This window comes from Silurus aristotelis (assembly GCF_946808225.1).
Source record: "Silurus aristotelis genome assembly, chromosome: 13".
In the NCBI taxonomy this organism is placed as follows: Eukaryota; Metazoa; Chordata; class Actinopteri; order Siluriformes; family Siluridae; genus Silurus; species Silurus aristotelis.
This window is the reverse complement of record NC_139586.1, coordinates 16,427,336-16,446,952: the sequence shown is the minus strand read 5'-3', so window position 1 is coordinate 16,446,952 and position 19,617 is coordinate 16,427,336. Positions and strand designations below refer to the sequence as shown.

Here is a 19,617-nt window from a genome sequence, read left to right as displayed (position 1 = left end):
TCTCTTACAAATGAGTGTAGAGCTAGCTAAAAATAAACAAGGACCTGGTCCCAGGTCAGCATTGTGGCCTCTTCTTGATTGATTGCACCTGGTCTGTTTCTTAAACCTGACTTGACTTGAAGCAAGCCAAAACATGCATGATGACCATTGTCACCTCCCTGTCCTGTACATGTCCTCAATGTTAGTGAGACGATTTGAATGTCTCACCTCTGACAGCTGACCCTGGTTTTTGTAAAAAGGCTAACTGATGACACAATAAAGGCGGAGGAAAAGACTACCTTTGGGGATATCCCCTCCCCCCCCTCCCTCCCAACCACTGGGTATAATCTCTCCCATGGGTACTAATGGTGCAAGTAAAGAAAACTAGCATTATGCTAACTGTTCCTCACTTTAACTTGCTTGAACTGCTCAACTCAATTCAAGCTTTACTGTCATTCTTCCACATGCACAATATACAAAAAAATTAAATGTCGTTACTACGGACCAATGTGCTTGGACAGTGAACAGTAGAGTAAACAGACATAAATAAAGAGTAAACATTAAACATAGCGGAGTTAAGGTGCGATAAATATAAGGTAGATGTGATGAATGAGGTTGAAATGTAAGTAATGTAAGTGTAAAGTGCAAGTGCACAGTCAGAGGTGACTGTGTGCAAGTGTGTGCAATATCCAGTGTGCATATTTTTGCTAAATAAGGGGAGGTCTATATTAAACAGTCAACAGTTAAGTCCCTGATTGCAGATGTCTGCAGATGTGCTACAATGACCAGTGTGCATTTTGTTATGCACAGTAAAGTGGTTGAGTGCAAGTGAGTGTTAATGTACATGTAGTGATCATTAATGTCTAAAGTGCTCAGTTAAGGAGGATGAAGCAAGGTCATGGGTGACACCAGGGTGTTTACGGCTCTGACAGTTTGGGGAAATAAGCTTTTGCAGAACCTTGAAGTGTGGATCCGGATGCTTCTGAACCTCCTGCCTAATTGCAAGCTTTTGAAAAGTGAGAGCGTGAGAGGGATCCTTCACAATGGTAGAAGCTTTGCATATGCATCGTGTATTGAATATGTCCTGGATAGAGGGGAGGGACTCCTATGATCCTCTTAGCTGTCCTTAATATGTGCTGTAGGGTCTTGGGTTCTAACGTTTTGCAGTTTCTGAACCACACAGTGATGCAGCTGGTCAGGACACTCTTCACAGTTCCTCTGCAGAAGGTGGTAAGTATGGGTGGTGGGAGGCTCGCTCTCTTCAGCCTCCTCAGGAAGTGAAGACGTTGTTGGTCCTTCTTCACATAGGAGTTAGTGTTGGTAGTCCAGGTGAAGTTATCAAAGATGTGTACACCAAGAAACTTGGTACTACTGACTCTCTCTATTACTGAGCCACTGATGAGTGGGGGTGCAGGGTCAACTGACCCCTTCCTGAAGTCTAGAATAACCTCCTTTGAACTTGCTTCTGTTGTGAACTGTAAATATATAAATATCAAATATTAATATATAACTCTTTATCTATGACCTTTATCTATGTCATCAGTGTTTGTCCCTCAAACATTTTTGGTACCTACAATGTAGATAAAACAAATCCGATCTCTTACAAAATCCAATCACAAGAATAAATTAGGACATGATCATAACAGAAATAACAGAAACAAAACTGCCTGTGTTACTATAACAACAGCGAGTATCTACCTATTCAAATATTTTGTAATTATTGCTGTAATATTGTAATTATGTAAATGTAAGCTTTTTTTAACAGTCTTTTCTGTATGCATCTGCACTGTTACGCTTATTTCTCATTAATAAACATATTAATGCTCTATATATTCTATTTTACATATACAGTATATATTTATTTACTATAGATTATAGCTGATGTAGTGTTCATTGTATAGTTTATTGTATAGTTTTAAAGTAGTATAGTTGTCTGTACTGTCTGTAAAAAAAAAATCACTATTGGTATCAGAAAAGTAAAAAATGGAACTGTGTCTTCTCTAATTTTTAGAAATGTTTAGATAGACTTTAACCATCATCATTAATGCAATGTCACTTTGGAGTCATTAACACACCCTTGGAGGAAAGGGTGTCAAATAATTTGTACTTATCAGGAACTGACAGATGTAAACCCCTTGTCACGTTTCACAAGAATAAGCCCAGAAACATCAGCTTCAATAATAGATATACATAGCATATCTCCAAACATATGCAATAACCATTTACACCCATGTAGTACTTATCTGCACAGCTCACGTCTTCTGCAATTTAAGAATTATCCTTTCATTGCATGGTACTAAAACATTCCATGATATAGGAAATATGACATTTTGACCAACATGCTGTTACTTTCTATATATGATTTGCTTTGTTTATTTATTTGTTATCAACAGATTATTGCAGGTTTATGTTGTATTATTAGTATTGTATTTCATATAGCTTAGAAACGGAATCTTTGAGAAAGCATATTTCACCATATGTTGGATGAAAGTTAAGTTGGGAGCAATTCACTGTATAATTTGTAACTGTCGCACCGGACGAGGAAAAATAAATAAATGCTAACATTACCGATATTGCTTACATTTTTTATGGGATCTGGATTATCATAAAAGAGGTGCAAACCAGATAGAATTCCTCAAGGTGGCGCTTTTAATCCAACTGCACTAAAAGAACTGGAGAGTGTGGGAGGGCTAGGAATATAAACTGAATAAATGGGGGATGGGTGTGTTTGTTTGTGTGTGTGTGTGTGTGTGTGTGGTTGTGGGGGGGACTCACAGTTACAATTAATATTACAAGTGTGTGAGCAGGAGAGCAGGTAAAACAATGGGGTGCAGCAACAAGCACACACACACACACACACACACACACACACACACACACACACACACACACACACACACACACACACACACTATTATTTATTTATATATATATATATACACACACACACACACACACACACACACACTATTATTTATATATATATATATATATATATATATATATATATATATATATATATATATATATATATATATATATATATATACACACACACACACACACACACACACACACACACACACACACACACACACACACACACTCCATCGACCCACTCATAAGATTAAACTACTTTTTTTTCCAGAATTCCTAAGATACTTCTACAGTATACAAGCAGAACGATAATTATTGTGCATGGCATATCAGAGGATAAACTTTTATGACTCATAAGGCATAGCAAGACACTTCTTGTCCTGCATCAAGCCATTCAACACATGGCATAGTGAAGTGTCAAACATCAACAAGTCAGGAGAGTGGGAAAGGTTATAAAGTTTGATGGATAATATCAGTTACAAAGGAATGAAGAGAAAGCCCAGTTCAATGGAAAGTTCATTCGATCTTTCGATAGAAAGTTCAGTTGAATTTTCATGCAGCAACCAAAGCCAGCTCCATTGACTTTTTTTTTTTTTATCCTGAATCTACCTTAAGCATGACCCAAATCCGATGGAATTCCAAGCATCAGTTATAAGTATCTGTCTGGAAAATCAGCTTGTCTTATATACTTTCTACAACTGCCTTTTGTTCAGGAACATCCTCTGATGTCGTTCCCTCATCAGTGTTGTTTACTGTATTATACTTGAGTATTGTGTCTGTGGGTGTTTGTGTCTATCTGCACATGTTTGGTGTTTGAGAGTGTATCATAGGGCAGCATGCATTCCTGGCTTGATGCACGTTGGTCTCTGTATACACCCCTCCCTCATGCAGCCTGCTTTCTCCGCCTGCTTGTTGCTCCTGGTTCTCATGGGACAGTAATCTACAACAAAGACTTTCCAGCCCACACACTAGGCAAGGGTAATGCTCCCACATAAGCTCTCTCCCCCGAACCATGTGCTCTCAGCCTAGCATGCAGCATGCAGTCCAGCTAGCTGACCAGGGTAGCCTTGTTAGCAGGGCAAAGAAGGCTAGTTCTTATTTCTTTGAATTCTTTTAGAAAAACCTTTTAGAGATAGACTTTGAACTAGTTCTGACATGCAAAGATTCCAGTGAAGGCCACATTGGGTAGATGGCATACTTTGTTGAGTTGGTTGCATTCTTTTCTTAAACACACAGTGTTAAGGCTAATAGAAGTAAGAAGAGGGCCATTAGTAATAAATCTTTTGTGTTAGAACGTTTTATTGTTGCTTTCCTCTCCTACATATGGTCCTCCTTACTAAAAGTTTACATACTGATTTGTGGAGATATAGTATTCCGAGGGCTTCTCATGATCTGCACAACAAGTTTTCACTTACTGGGACGATAATCATCAAACTTGTCTGCGATCAAGTGTATGCCTGCACAGAACACCTACAGAATTGCTGAGTGCTTGGCTTTGAAATCATCCCCCACCAAGATTGTTTGGCTTTCTCAAGCCTCCACCCACATCAACCCTATGAAATACACCCTCTCATAACAGCCATACTGGCCAGTTACCCCCTACCCAGCAGTTCCTTAAGTTGTTACTGTAATTGCATAAAAGTGCTTGACAGTGCAGTTAAAGAAGTTTCCCACTTCAGCTGAAGCCAAGCAGAGAGATGTGTTGCTATATAGATGTTGTAAACACCCATGCTGCTGTGATAAGCCCAGACACTTTTTGTCTTTGTGCTTGGTTGGAAAATTGTTGACAATTAATATTTTGTTTTGGATATAGATAAAGAATCTAATGTAAAGAGATTAAAAAAATAAAGAATTTGTTTGCAACATTAGATGTATGAAGAAACCATAAATACACCCCAAATCGTTTCTTACCAGATCAAATCAGTCATGTTTTTTGTATTATTTATAAAAAGAGCCTAGGTGCATGAAGATGCCCAAACACTATACAGAGTGCATAAAAACAGTAAATGATAACAGAGCTTATATTGACCATTGACCACTTTTGGACAACTGTGCTCTGAAAAGAAGAAAACATTTGTCTGCAGGCATTTTTCAAAAGATTTAAAGAGTTAAAAAGGCATTCTTGGGTGTATGCACTTTCAGCTTTTTCAGTTCCTGATTCTTTTAAAAGAATTGCACAATAGTTTCACTGAAGAACAATTGAGACATGAGAAAGGTGCCTTGAGCTTTTTGTGAATGGCGAAAGCTTTGGGGGTGTGGGGGTGAAAGTCTGTGAGGATTGGTGGACCAGTCAGAAGAGCAGTAACACGACTGGTCGTTCTCTCAGAAACACATGCTTTCTGATTGGATCAATGAGATAAGATCCTGCCTCTAACAAGGGAAGACTTGCAGTGTTGCTGTGTGTGTGCATGTGGTTGTCTGCAGAAAGAGGAATATTATGTTTCTGCATCTGTTATTGGACCTGCTGCTGGTTTAAACCCACAAAGAGAAGACATTCACATGTCAGTAAACCATTGGGACCTGATGGTTATTTTCCACTTCCACAACTTTGTAGGGTTTTTTGTCAGTAAAAGCAGAAAAAAGGAAGTAAGGGTAGCAGTGGTGGTGGCCATGCTTCCTTCCTCTGTCCGGTGTGCTTTATGAATCAGTCCCTCTCATGCACCAAACGTATGCCACAAGCAGATCATTCATCTCTTTACTGATCTCTAATACAGTGTGACAGTCTTCATAACAATCACTAGGTGAGATGTCACAAATGCAAGCTTCTCAAAGGGTTATTTAAAAAAAGGGGTTTATATAATTCATTTAGTAGTATCACCAACTAAGTGCAGAGGACAGCTAGGGCTTGTCATTGTCTTATACCCTGCATTTAATCTGTTGAGCAAATACAGTTCGCATGTATGCAATTTTAAGGAGGCAGTTATTTTTCAGTGTAATAAAAATTAACTAACAAGTCCACCCTGTATGTGTTTGTTCTGACTTGAGTTTGTGCATTCTGTATATCCCTGCATATAGACATATTACTTAGGGTTAAGCAAATATGCCCCCCCCCCCCCACACACACACACACACACACACACACACAGACTCTCACACACACACAGACACACACACACACTCTCACACGCACACACACACACACACACACACACACACGCACACACACACATACACACACACACACACACACACACACACACACACACACACACACACACACACACACACACACACCCTACTCCTCTTTGAGATGCATGGCTCCTGCAGAGCTGCAGCTACCCATGACCTTTCAACTCTGCTCCTTCGGTTGCAATTGAAGTGGCCGGAAGTTATTCAGCTTGTGCTCACTCCAGTTGCCCCTCTAAAAAGCATCTTCGAACTTCAGCCTAAAACAGTCCAATGACTACAAATGAAAGTCACAGTGTTGCCAGAGGAAGCAATTCTGTGGGGTGAGGTGAGGGGTCAGCAATATTATAGACGTTATGCCCATGGGCAGCTAGAAAATGGCCTCACAGTAAATGGTTTGTTGTTGTAGGTTTGTGTATGGTGGCCCACTTGCACTATTTATAAAAAATATAATTGTGATGGATTCTAAAGCCTGTCCTTGTTTCCTCACACCCAAGAATATTTTCAGAAACCACCTGTAGTCCTCAATTGGTCAAGCAATGTATGGGGAAAAGTGCTTATTCAAGATGAATAAATGAATGATCCTGTGTTGAGTGTCTGTTAAACAATGAATCCTCTAACTTTGAAAGATGCGGAGGTCACCTTTTATAAATTCAGAGCAAGCTATCAATAATCTGCAACTTGTGCCTTGTGCCAAGGTAAATCACATGACCTAAGCTATGCACGGTCTGGATGTCCAGGGTGGCGTATGATGTAATGCATCCTTCAGCACAGGACTACTTGAACTTCAGGTTGTCCTCATCTATGGGTGTGCGTGGAGATGTCTGGAGAGCAGAAGCAATTTTATCTAAGACAGCCTTGCTAATCAGGGACACATGGGGAAGAAGGCAAAGGCTGAGATGCATGGATATGTATAACTATCTGGCACAATCAGTGTATTCAGTGATGCAGATCAGCTGCACATCCAACATCTGATGACAGCAGTTGGCACTTTTAATTAGTCTTTGCTTGAGAGCAATAATACTGAAACATCATGTTTCTGTAGCTACTAAAAGCCCCACTCCACAATCTCGATTAAGTGATTTGTAGCTTCAGTTGTATACAGATTTCAGTATGCTGCTATGTACTTTGTATTATCTTTTTGTATTCAACCCTACAGCTGGAACTTCTCACATTTTGGCACGGAAGAGTTACATTAGAAACAGTTTTTCTTCATTCATAGAAAATCTAAACTTCCCTGGGTTGATGGCCATTTTTTACAACCTATGACAATGAATGCACTGTACTGAATTTTAGTATCCAATACAAAGAAAGATAATCTTTTGTACAAAAGTATTACATTGTTTACTTTGACACCTTAAACTCAATAATAAACCTAGCCAAGATGGTTTGTCACATTTGATAGTCAGTTAACCTATATAATTGGTGGGAGCTTTTAGTTTTCCTTTATGTTGAGATAGCTTAGAATAGCACCTCTGGCATGCAATCTTTTTCAATAACTCTATGAAACTTTGCACTTTTGCAAGCCAGGGACATGCTCCACCAGGTACCTAAGGGTGTAGCACTTTGGAAATGAATGAGATGACAACTGAGAACACAATGAAGAACAATTTATCGAGGCATGTGTCTAGCCCACACATTAATGCAGTTGCATGCAGTGACATTTGGCTAAGTGCACTGATAAAAAAAAGAAGAGAGAAATAGGCATGAGAAAGAGAGAGGACAAGAGAAAGGGGGAGGAGGAGAAAGAGGGAGCAAAAAAAGACCCTTGTCCAGACGGCAAGCACATGCTCATGTAACAGGAGTCCTGAATTCCACAAGGCTTACTGACTTTTACTTCCCATTAAGCAGGGGAAAAGAGAGTGGCTGAGCTGTGGTGGGGGTTAGAGAGCCTGGCAAATCTGATCAAATATCAAATAGGGGGACTTCTACCGGCCCTCTCAAAGCCTTGGGAACATCTGATTGGATCTGATTTCCAGTGGAGGCCCTTCTGATGCGGCGCGTCCCTGTGAAAGACGATGACCTGGGGAAATGAGCTGCTTGAGCCGACCTCCTGGTCTTAACTTAAGGAATGTGACTGCGGCCTACAACCACACTGGACTCTTTTTGTTATTGTTTGTTTAGTCTATTCTTATCATTTATTTTATTAATTGATAATGCTGGCCACTGGCTGCTTCCACTTGTCTTTTTTGTCACATAAGCAGCTGAATTTTCCAGCAGTCCAGTAGACACAATCACAGTCATTACCAAAATAAAAATTTTAGTGAGGGTCACATTGTAGTAACAGTCTTCTAGTTAATGTACAACCAAAGTGGTTGCACTACTTCAGTTTTTATTCAGTTTCAATTTGTAATTTTAGTTGTTACCCTCGCATTTCTGCAGAAAAAGCTCTGTATATTTTACTGAACTAATAGCTGTTAATCCTTAACTACCCAATTTATATTTCAGCACCCAAAAAAATAGAAATTCATTCATTCATTCATTTTCTCCCGCTTATCCGTAATTCGGGTCGCGGGGGCAGCAGTCTAAGCAGTCCCCCGCCTTCGACTGCTGCCCAATCCTCACAGCACCGTCCCTTACGGTCCCTCCTGCAGGTGGTGAGCCCACGGGAAGGAAAAATAGAAATATTTAATTTATTTTATTTTATTTCTTTTATGACTATTTCTTATAGAATTCAATATAAAATATGCCAGTAAACTTCTATAATAAAGAATAGTTGAGTAGAAATCTTACAAATAATCTACTTTATCTATTTACTTTGCTAATTGTTTCGCATTTTTCCTCTTTCATAAAAATGTAATTGCTGTTTTTTTGTGAGTATTTTTACCAAAATTAGATGAGCGTTAGCTTTACGCAAAAGTGCCCGATGTTTAAAATTAAGGCATGTTTATTAAAAAAATATCTTCCAGGATTATCGTCCAGACTTTGATGTCTGCATTGCTAGTTGTGACCATGGACCCAGGGGATCATTTAAATCATTCCTATCTTTTTTAAAGTGGGTTCTTTGGTGAAGTGTTTTGTAACTTATTTGCTGATTTATTTTGTTTTGCTAGTCTATGCATGACTATTAACTTTCTCAAAGAGCCACCCTATTGTTTTACTTCACTTCCTGGTTAAGATTGAAATATGGCTTATTATTTTTTTAAAAGCTGTATTATCACAATTCTAATCAAACAGGCTCTTATAGTGACTTGTCATGTGAAAGAAATGGGTTTAAAAACAATCAGTCTTAAAATTAATTTAAAAAAATACGCACTTTCTGCAAAAATAAAAAAGAAAGCTAAAGAAATCATTGCTCAAAATTGATTGTTAATTGCATGCATATTGGAACATGTATTACATGTAAATTATTGTATTGCATTTAATTAGTTTACCTGTAAAAAAAATACCAGATGACAGTATCTCCTGCTATATATGCCAGCTTGTGACCAATAAATGGCTACATGGACTGTATCACCAAAAATCTTTTAGAGCAAGTCATATAAACTTGAATAAAACTTTAAGATATTTTATGTCACAGTAGAATATCTTTGCAGGTTGCACCCAAAAGGTAGCAAAGTGTGTGAAAGGGCATTTAGATCCAATTATACAGAGAACTGCAAGTAAATTCCAGCAGCTCTGAAACACCCAGGCATGACTCAAACAGTAAATATTACCGTCATTCACTCTGGTGATCTTTTTCTTAGCACGTTTTTTTGTCTTTAGGATTTATTCATAGTGTGCAGTTTACATTGGTGCAATACACTTAACCCAGGTCGGTAAAGTGACAAGTTGAAACACAGTTGTTTTGCCATAGGGTAAGCCACTCCCGGCAAGGGTATATAAAACATTTACCTCAATTTTAAATAGTTTCCTATTGCTTGCTCGTTGTGTCAAATTCAAACAAAAGCTAAAAAGTAGATGCCGTTTGTGAGATTTGGTGTAATGAGAAGTTTCATGTAATTGCATCCTGTGGGATTTAACAACAACACAAAAAGTTTGTCTGCATTTCATTGATGATATCATTTGTCGTATTATTAACTTTTCAATTTACTTTTTTCTGCCCCTTTTTTGTATAATTTATCAGATTGTCTGCAGCCGTGAGTTCCTGTTTCCTTTTGTCTCTTTGTTACTCCTGCTAATATTAACACTAATTCATGATCACGAACACCACAGACAAGCCGAGAGTCAGCTGACCGGTTTTACTTCTGCAAGCTCAGGATAAACTACTGAACTGCATTCAGTTTTGCAAAGGAGACAGGAGGTTTGAGGTTAGGAGGGACAATAGGCGGGCAGCTATTGATAAAAATAGCTTAATGTCGTTTGGACTTCATAGGAAATCACATGAAACCATAAGTGGGAACCAACGACAGACATGCTGACAAAATCAACCTGCAGGCAGATGATGAGGGAGTCATGCTCAGAGAGAGAGAGAGAGAGAGAGAGAGAGAAGAGAGAGAGAGAGAGAGAGAGAGAGAGAGAGAGAGAGAGAGAGAGAGAGAGAGAGAGAGAGAGAGAGAGAGAGAGAGAGAGAGAGTCAGAAAGCCATGCAAATGGTTTCTAGACATCCGGTTTTGTGAATGAACGAAAGGGTTAGGTCAATTAGGGTTTCTCTGACTTATGTGCAATCCTGTTTTAGTGTTTAGAGGATGCCTCCCTATCCTGTCGCCTGAACCTTTTCTCAGGAAACACTGTTGCCTTTGTAATTTTATGCGCTTCATTTACAACAGAACGTGCAATGTAATGCAGGGTGCAATAAACCTAATTGGGATTTTTTCTTTTTGCTACAATAAGCTGTGGAGGGAATGTTAATTGTTCACATGGGCATGGATAGTATAAGAGGCAGACTGTTTGTGTTGAGGAAATTGAATAGCTTTAGTATATGTGAGAGGAAGAAAACAGCACAAGGCCTTAAGCACTGGGCTGAATAAAGAAGGCATTGTCAATTAGGCATCTGGAGAGAGTTAGCATGCTTTGTAGCTACAATAAATGTATGACAGCTTGCAATGTGATTTATCTGAGACATAGTTCACAATTGAGCTCACGTGTAAGTATTTGAATGTGTGAGAATGACAGGCAAGAGTAAAACACGTTTTGGAACATGCTACATCTGCAGAGAATCGCATGAAAGAGTTTAAGGGGGGGGGGAGAGAGAGAGAGAGAGAGAGAGAGAGAGAGAGAGAGAGAGAGAGAGAGAGAGAGAGAAGATGACTGACGACGAGCCGGATATCTCAGGTAATTTAAAACAAAAGACCTTGGGCAGACATTTCTGACAGTAAATCTCTTCTCCTCCGAGGACAGCCTGACTCAGCCCTATGCACAAGCATATAATTTAAGCAAACCGGTATCTAAGTTCTAAAGTGCTGCCATCTAAGGATTGTGTGAAATCACAGAAGAGTAAATAAGGGGAAACACACACTTTCTCCAAGAGCATGCTATTCACTAGCATGGGTGGACAAGTCTTTATTAGTTATCCTAGTAGGCTAGTGGAAGGGTACATGGTGTCCAATCCCATGTTCTGGTTGCTATCATAGTATATTATGCTAGTTAATGATTCAGACTAGCAACCAACGAACCAATAGGCGGTGTAGAGTCTTAATTTCAGTGACAGTAGTGAGCGACAAAACTACAGCTTAACATTCTCAATTCCTATGACCTGGTATAGCTAACAGCTCTGGTTTGAATGATCCTTCTGATCAGCCCTATAGCACACATGGTCCAATCTTTTTTTCTGTTTCCTTCTCACAACATTCCTTCCTACAATTAGTTCCTATTTACTGTTCAGTGTAGCGAATAATATAGAAAAGAACAAATCATATAACCATGTTTTCATCTTATCCTGTCAAATATGTCTTGCTGAATGCATACAGTTTGGAGATAGTAAGTTTCATTGCTATAAACATATTTGGGAGAGTCTTCATCAGGGAACAGTTTTTTATTTATTTATTTATTTTAGCAAAATAGGCTTTATGTTACAACTGTAATGAATTTCCTATTTGAACTCATAATACTCATAATTTAGAAGAGGATTAGTTAAAATCGCACTATCCAGTGTCACCCAGATGAGGATAGGTTCCCTTTTGAGCCTGGTTCCTCTCATGGTTTCTTCCTCATATTGTCTCAGTGAGAGCCCCCATCATCTCTGGATAAATTTAAAGGAATTATCTTGAATTTTTAACTGTCTTTAAAGTTGCAGTGCAATTATTGCAGTCTTTTTATATGTAACTTAAATCTAATTTGTATTATTTTACATTATCTCATTATTATATATCTAATTAAAAAGAACACATTTCTCAGCCGTTTAATTGTATAAATGAGATAAATGTATATCATACTAGAAAATGCCTTTTTTAAAATGCCCTAAATATAAATATAAATCTTGCGTGTTCCAGGTACTGAAACTAGTGATGTGTCCACTCTGCAATTATCTAATATCTCACTTTAATGCATCTGTTTCCTCATCTATTTAGGCTAAGGTAGTCAAAGCATGCAGGTCACTGCCCATACCACATTCCTTTAGCACACTTACCTACATGCACAGTAAGACTGTTCTTCAGTCAGGTTCTCAGTCATCACAGTCATCTCCAGTCCACCGTAGCAGAAGCTGCCGTGGTTCCAACCCAAGTGGGATGTGCAGTAAAGCAGAGCTCATTTCCTCCATTTGTGCAAGGAGGCAGCCATCCCTAAAGACAAATCAAAGCAAACACCAAGCTCACTTGGAAATATGTAACTGACAGTGTGAAGACAACAGCCTAATATTGACAAAGCGAGTGTCCAGGCGACTTGCGCCGGTTCTTCTCACGCCCACACTCACGTTTAAATTCCACGTTCCCATCACAGAGGTAACTGAAGTGTAACTCATCACTGAGAAGCGTGGGACTGGTGTGTGCGTGTGTGTGTGTGTGTGTGTGTGTGTGTGTGTGTGTGTGTGTGTGTGTGTGTGTGTGTGTGTGTGTGTGTGTGCGTGTGGGTGAGAGAGAGCTCATCCTATTGCCAGTACCATTTCAAATTTTCTTACCTTCATTCTGGTTTGAACATCCAGACTAATGAGAAATCAGAACAATTCAGTTATATAACATTCCTTGCTTACAAACAAGTCCTTTTAAATGCTTAATAATAACTATGGCTATAAAATGGAAATAAATTAAATTATATATAAATTATGTAAATAAAATATTTAATTTCACTGTGGCATGCCATGTTATGAGACACATTCATTTTGAATTTTATATAAATTTATCTTCAAACATTATGTTTAATGTTTTTTTTTGTTTTTTTAACAAATTTGTCAGATTGATAATCAGACCAAAACTACAAAGATTTATAAAAACTCTCCCCTTTCTTATTTTCTATCTGATGAGCAACATTCAGATACGTAATTTACACAGATGCATGTGATTAGATATACTACAAAACAGAGTATATACACACTATGAAGGTTTGAGACAAATTTGAGACAATAAAATCTGTTGCTGGGTCTGCTAGATGACGTCCCTGGGATGCAGACAATACCCAAATTTTCACACACTTTCTCAGGTTTCCTCTGTTCATGGCATCCCGTGACTAACATATGCACATAATTTTTGATTTACAATGTTTCTTTAATAAGGCTGTGAAACGTGAGTCTTTTATCTTTGGGAACATGGCTGTGATTGGGTGGCAGTGACTGCTGTGCTATTTGGGTGCTATGTTCAGAGGAACAATTTTTCAAGAGCAATGCCAGTAAAAGAGGGCGACATTCCTGGAATATTTTCATGCTTCCAAAATGTGTCACCGTTTATTCCGTAGGGCAGATCAGATTGGGTACTGACTAAAAAAGCTATTTTTCTCACAATACTGTTGTTTTTTGTTTTGTTGAAAAAAAAAAACAACCCTGTTGCAGAGGTGCCAATGTACAGTTTAGCTATTTATGATGAAAAATGATATATGGGAAACTTTATTTTTATTTTTTTTTAGCTAAAGCAGTAGTTACATTTAATACAATTTGGCTGAAAAGGATAGACAAATGAAGCAAAAAGCATTTGAGACAACATAAAAAAAAAAAAAGTTTTTTTTATAAAAGTAACTTTTTTGGCTTTATGTGCAGATTTTGTCTAGCAGTTTCATAACTGCTGCTTAACTCCAACATATGTAACATATACATATTTACTGGTCGGCATTATTTTGCATTTTGTGTTATGCATCTTTGTCCCACACTGTTATGTGTTCTCTGTCTGCATTGTTTTTTTGTCTGCACTGTTTGCACTAGATTGCACTTGATGCACTTTATGTAGCTTGATGTTGTGTGTTGTAGCTCTATTAATGGACAACGCGGAAGCGTTCTCATAGCATTGTTGATGCAGCGTCTCATTCCCTCTTTGACGTTGTTTTTGCTACGCTTACTGGATAACAGACTAAAAATATGTGATTCTTATGTCTGTTTTTATAGCAGCAGTGAGCAAGAGATGTTCAATAAAGACCTACACTTTGGATTTTGATCATTCAATTTTTTACTTAGCTCTCCTGTTTCTGACTTAACTGTTGTGTTGTTGCTGTGTTTTTTGTTTTGCTTTCTTGTTTCCTGCTTTGTTGTTATGTGTTTTATTTGTATTTTTTTTTGTTTGGGTTTGCTGTTGTGTTGCTCAATTTCTTGTGTTTTTGGTCTGACTGCTGTGTTTCCAAATCTGTGGTCTTGCTTCAGAATATTCTGTTTTTGTGTTTCTGGTTTTGTTGTCACGCTATATTTGCTGTTGTGTTTTCAAATTTCCTGCTATACTTCTGAATGTATTGCTGTTTTTTCGGGTTTGGCTGTTGTGTGTTCATACTTTGCTGTCTGGTTTTGTTTGTTGTTGAGATTTTTGGTTTGTAGTCATGTTGCAAAATGTGTTGTTGTGCTTATAGTTTGGTGGAAAGTTTTCACTGTTCACTGTTGTATTTCAGAACTGTCACATTTTTGCTTAACTGATACATTTTGTACATACTTGCCAACTGTAGTTCTATGGCACCTGCAAGTTCAATAGTACAGCTATAAACAGAGTGTGTTTTGTGTCTCTCATGCTTATCTTCACGTGCCTTTCACTATTTCCCCTGAACTCCTTTTGATTTTTGTCCCAAATTGCTAAATATTTACCTACATGTTCAATAAAGACGCACATTTATCACTCCAAGCCTTTTTCTGACTTCAATACAAAAGAGGCTTGATGGAATGTGGAGACATTGGAAAAATACTGTTTACTTTAATATCCACCTCCAGGATTTTAAAAGAGCTGGTCTCTGTCACCCAATGACACTTTACAAGGAGAAATACTTTAATGTATATACTGCACTTGTTTGCCGCTGCTGTCGAATCATTGCTTAGGGGTTTTGCCACTGTGGCCTGTTAGCTTGCCAAAGCCTCATGATGTCTTAAAAGCATCTTATTAATGTGTGAAAAGTTGCCTTGTATATAAATGCCCACAGAATTGGGTCAAGGTTGAGTCATTGGAAAATGGGCCTGGATTGGATGTGATGGATGCTCTGTTTGCTTCAGTGCTTTTTCAAAGGGGAATTGTCCTTTCCCTTTTGCTAGAGCTCAAAGTTGATTTGTTCAAGCCGGAGAGAACTCCATACAGTTACAGCCTAAAGGGAATGAATAGATCACAGAGAAGCTGTCTACTCTGAAGTCTGGATAACTTGCCCAAGCCAGTCATACCCAGTCATCTAATCTGGAGATCTATTTGACTTTCTTTTGTAGACAGTTGAATCAGGTGCTTAGAGAGCTGTAGAGAGCTGAATGTCTTTTTTTTTCATGTCAGCTCAGTTATACAATAACAAGGAAATTAAGGAGTACTATCCAAATTTTATGCAAAACATGCAAATCTATGAAAAGTGCATTCCACAAGGCGGGTGAGAGAATGTTTGCTTAGCAGGGAGGTGATTAGTCCCACTTCATGCATTTACTTTACTTACAGTATTTTATTTTTTTGTTGTTTTGTTTGAAAATTGATCTATGACTTTTATCCATATGTCAGTAAATGTTGAATGAATCTGAAAAAAATTGCTGTTTTGCTGGAATCCACAAGATAAACCATTCAAAGCATTATGGCATGGCTTATGACAATATGCGATATACTTAGGTTCTAACAACTAATAATATTAACATCAAAATTAGAGTAGAGATTTCTGCTTGCCATTGTCATTTTTGTGATGGTTTGAAATGTTTGTCTCGTCATCGTGAAAATCTCCTGGCAGAGGCAACCTGGGTGGGGGGTATATTATCCCACCAGTGGCAAAACAAAGCGTCAGAGAACTATACCCATATTTTAGAGGGAGCTTTGCCTTTTGCTGTGATGTTCACCATGACCATAGGGTTTGATTTTGGTCCAATTTAAAAATGCACCAAAATTATTTATTATAAGGTAATTGTTTTAATGATTATCTGAACTTTGCATGAGCTTTTAGATAACAACAACTGTAAATCACTGTTGCACTAGACAACAATTACTATAAACATGAACAAGTAATTTAAACAATATATAAACAAATGATAAAGATTTCTGATTCAGTTTTATAGATAGTATAAACCTGTCATTTTGTGGTTGGCAGTGTGAGTCCTGGTTCCTTTTTCTCTTTTTTTTTAAGGCACCACAACAGATGCTATCATCAAACAATTAGAAATATCATACAGCATTATCATTATCAGTCTATACTAGTCAAGGAAGAGTTTTCCAGTTGCTACATATAAAAAAAAAAGTGCCTTCTCAATGATAAAACAACAGTTTAAGGAAAGACAATACTTGTTTCCTCTATCTGGCACATTTAAAAAAGAAGATAAGAGAGATGCAGACCTAATTTTATAGACAAGAACATGTCCAGAATCAGTGCAGAATAAACAATAGCCATAAAGGCCTTCTCATGACAGCTTTTTCTCCTGTTTTATAGTGCAGCCAATCTGTCTTCAGGGATAAACGTTCACAATGCGATTGGAAAAGAAAATTACAGAGTTACTTTCGCTGGAGGAAGGGAGGAGAAGGAGTTACGCTATTTAGGCTTTTGTGGCATCCTGCATGGCATGTGGCTGATGATTGAGAGCTTAAAGATATCGCAGAGGTGGAAATGCACTAATGCCGGAGTCTAGGCAAAGATAGTGGGGTTTTTAGATTTGTTTTTGAGATCCTAAAGATAATCCAAAGTTCAGAAGAATCCAGAGAGAATATATAAGCCATTTGTAAATGGCCTAATTGGCTTTTTGAGTGTATATATAGAGCTGTGGTAATGATTTCTAATTTATCTGATGCTGTCTCTCTGACCACATGCTATTTCCTCATCCCACTCTAAAACACTAATCATTGAAAAAGATCAGCTTTGCCTGCCACCCCCATTGACATGCACACAAATACAAATACACATGCAGTAGTGTAGGAGGCTTTGTTCTAATTGCTTTTTAATTAGCAATTCCGTTGTCCCCCTTCTCGGCTGGTCCAATTACAGAGGCCATTGTCTAAATATTTAGGGGCGGCATATGCAAGCCTCATAGCCCTTCTGTAGACCACTACATGTTGCTTTGAACCTCATGGTCAATGAGGCCCACACCAAATCAGCTGTTTTGGGCCTGTTCTGTTTTTACCTCCTGCTGTTGCTCCACGTGTTTGGGACAGAAGCGGTTGAGCGTGGGATTGAAGCACATGAAGCAACATGAAGAGGCTTTAAGGCAAAAAGGTGTTTACATTCCACTGAGCACACAGGTAGATATCTATCCACGATTGTACATTAAGCCTTTATTTATATCCAGACAAATTTGAGACCACTGAATGTAATAAATCATAGAGGGCTCATTTAAGACAATTTACCATGGGGTGGTGGAGGGGGTGGAGTTTGTTATAGGCCCTCTGAAAGCTTCAAAGCGCCTTTCCTGGCAGGCCTTCTTCTCTGTTTACTGTGTGTCATTTGTGCAACACATATTACCACTTGTTATTTGTGTAAAGTAATTCCACTGACCTGTGTTATGACTGATTGCATTGTTTTGTCTCTCCATAATTGTGTTGTGATCAAATGGCCACTAATTCCTGTCTCAATCTTCCACTAATTTGGCTCCACGCAAATGACACAGGCGTTTTTTTTTTCTTGTTGTTTGTTTTTTGAATTCGGTTACACTTTACCTGCAACAAACACGAGAGTTCCACAAGTGTTTTTTTCCTTCCTGACCTCCCCAACATCTGCTTCACGCAGTCTGACTAGCCCACAGGCTCCCCATGGAACCCATATGCCAGCCAGCAGGCCTTGCCACCCAGATAGCTGCCCCCGGCATTGCTGCTCAACACAGACACAAGGATGCCAGCGAGTCTGACTGTTTCGAGAAGCAGCTGGGTTTACACTCACACCCTCACACATACACATACACTCATAGAAATCCACATCCATACGAAAAAGCAGCTGGATCCACCCTCAGCCTCCAGCATCTGATAACGTTCCCTTTTTCTGTACGATTGCACCAGGGGGAGAAGGGAAACGAGAGGAGGGTGGAGAAGAATTTGCCTGTCGAAAGAAAGATAAGGTTGTTAGATGGGGTTTTTTTGGTTTCCAAAAGACAAGATAACATGCCTCTTATCTTAAGGCTATTATAACTATAAATCTATCGTGTTTTTATTTCAGCTTCAATAGCAGACAGAAGAACATCTTCATTTATGTTTTGAATACATGTGACCAGTGCCTGCTACACCAACTGTGCCAATTAACCAGCAAGTCTCTTTGATTTTGTGCAAACCAGACTCCCAATTACACCAAATGTGGGCTAATAGCCCCTGGAGAGAATTGGGTCAACTATGTTGCAGCTACACATACGTGATAATTTTTTATGATGGTGCTATTCCTAGGCACATGTCATGGGACAGATAAGGGGCCGAGTGCTCACTTTCTTCGATTTTACTTATCAGTTTCACTGCATGGTAACATTGCTCAGTCTTTCTCTTTTTCTCAGTCTTTCGGTCTGCCTGTTGTCCCAGTCCCCTCTTGTCCACCCTCTGCCACCCATGCCGACAGCTGCCTGCTTGGCAAATGCCTTGGCATGCAGTAATTAGTGTAAGGGTGGTAGGGGGCACTGTGAGGGGGGTACAGTTTTGTTTTCGAGAGTGAATAGTTGGTGTGCTGTGTCCAGCTGGCTGTTCCTAGCTTAACAGGCTGGGCTTTGTGAAGTCTGACAGCTGCATGGAGACCTTGTGTGTCTTTATGTGTGTGTGACTGTGAGGTGTGTGTGTGTGCACATACATATGTCCATGCTTAACCAGAAAAAAAAAAGGTCAGTTTCTTTATCAGTTACAGTGTACAGTCATTTGTACTGCATGGAAATCTGAAGTTGAGTGTTGTCTAATAACATCATGACTCTTATTCATTCTATACCATAGAAGCTAAACATTTCTGTTTTTCTAAGAGAATATCACGTTATATCTGACCAGTTTCTACTTACCTTTAATACTGTGAAACATCCAAAAAACAAGTTTCTGTTATTACTTATAAACTATAAATAATCTTCCAAAATGTAAATAATCACTTGTAATCTCTTGTAACTTGTAATTTTATTTAAAATCCCCAAAGCATTTGTTTGCCAGAAGTTACAGTTTTACATCAAACACTGGAAACTCAGTAATATCACTGGAAATATCAGTAATTACACGTTTTCTTTTATCTGGTTTGTAAGAAGTG

At 38.5% G+C, this 19,617-nt stretch overlaps 1 long non-coding RNA gene across 1 annotated transcript; it reads right to left on the bottom strand.

Annotated features, from left to right (window-relative positions):
• Positions 1-814: 814 nt before the first annotated feature.
• LOC310736245 lies at positions 815-12,854 on the bottom strand. Its single transcript, XR_014536496.1, has 3 exons — positions 12,776-12,854; positions 12,491-12,644; positions 815-1,454 (listed from the first exon to the last, which is right to left on the bottom strand). It is a non-coding gene; the product is annotated as an uncharacterized lncRNA (long non-coding RNA).
• Positions 12,855-19,617: the final 6,763 nt, after the last annotated feature.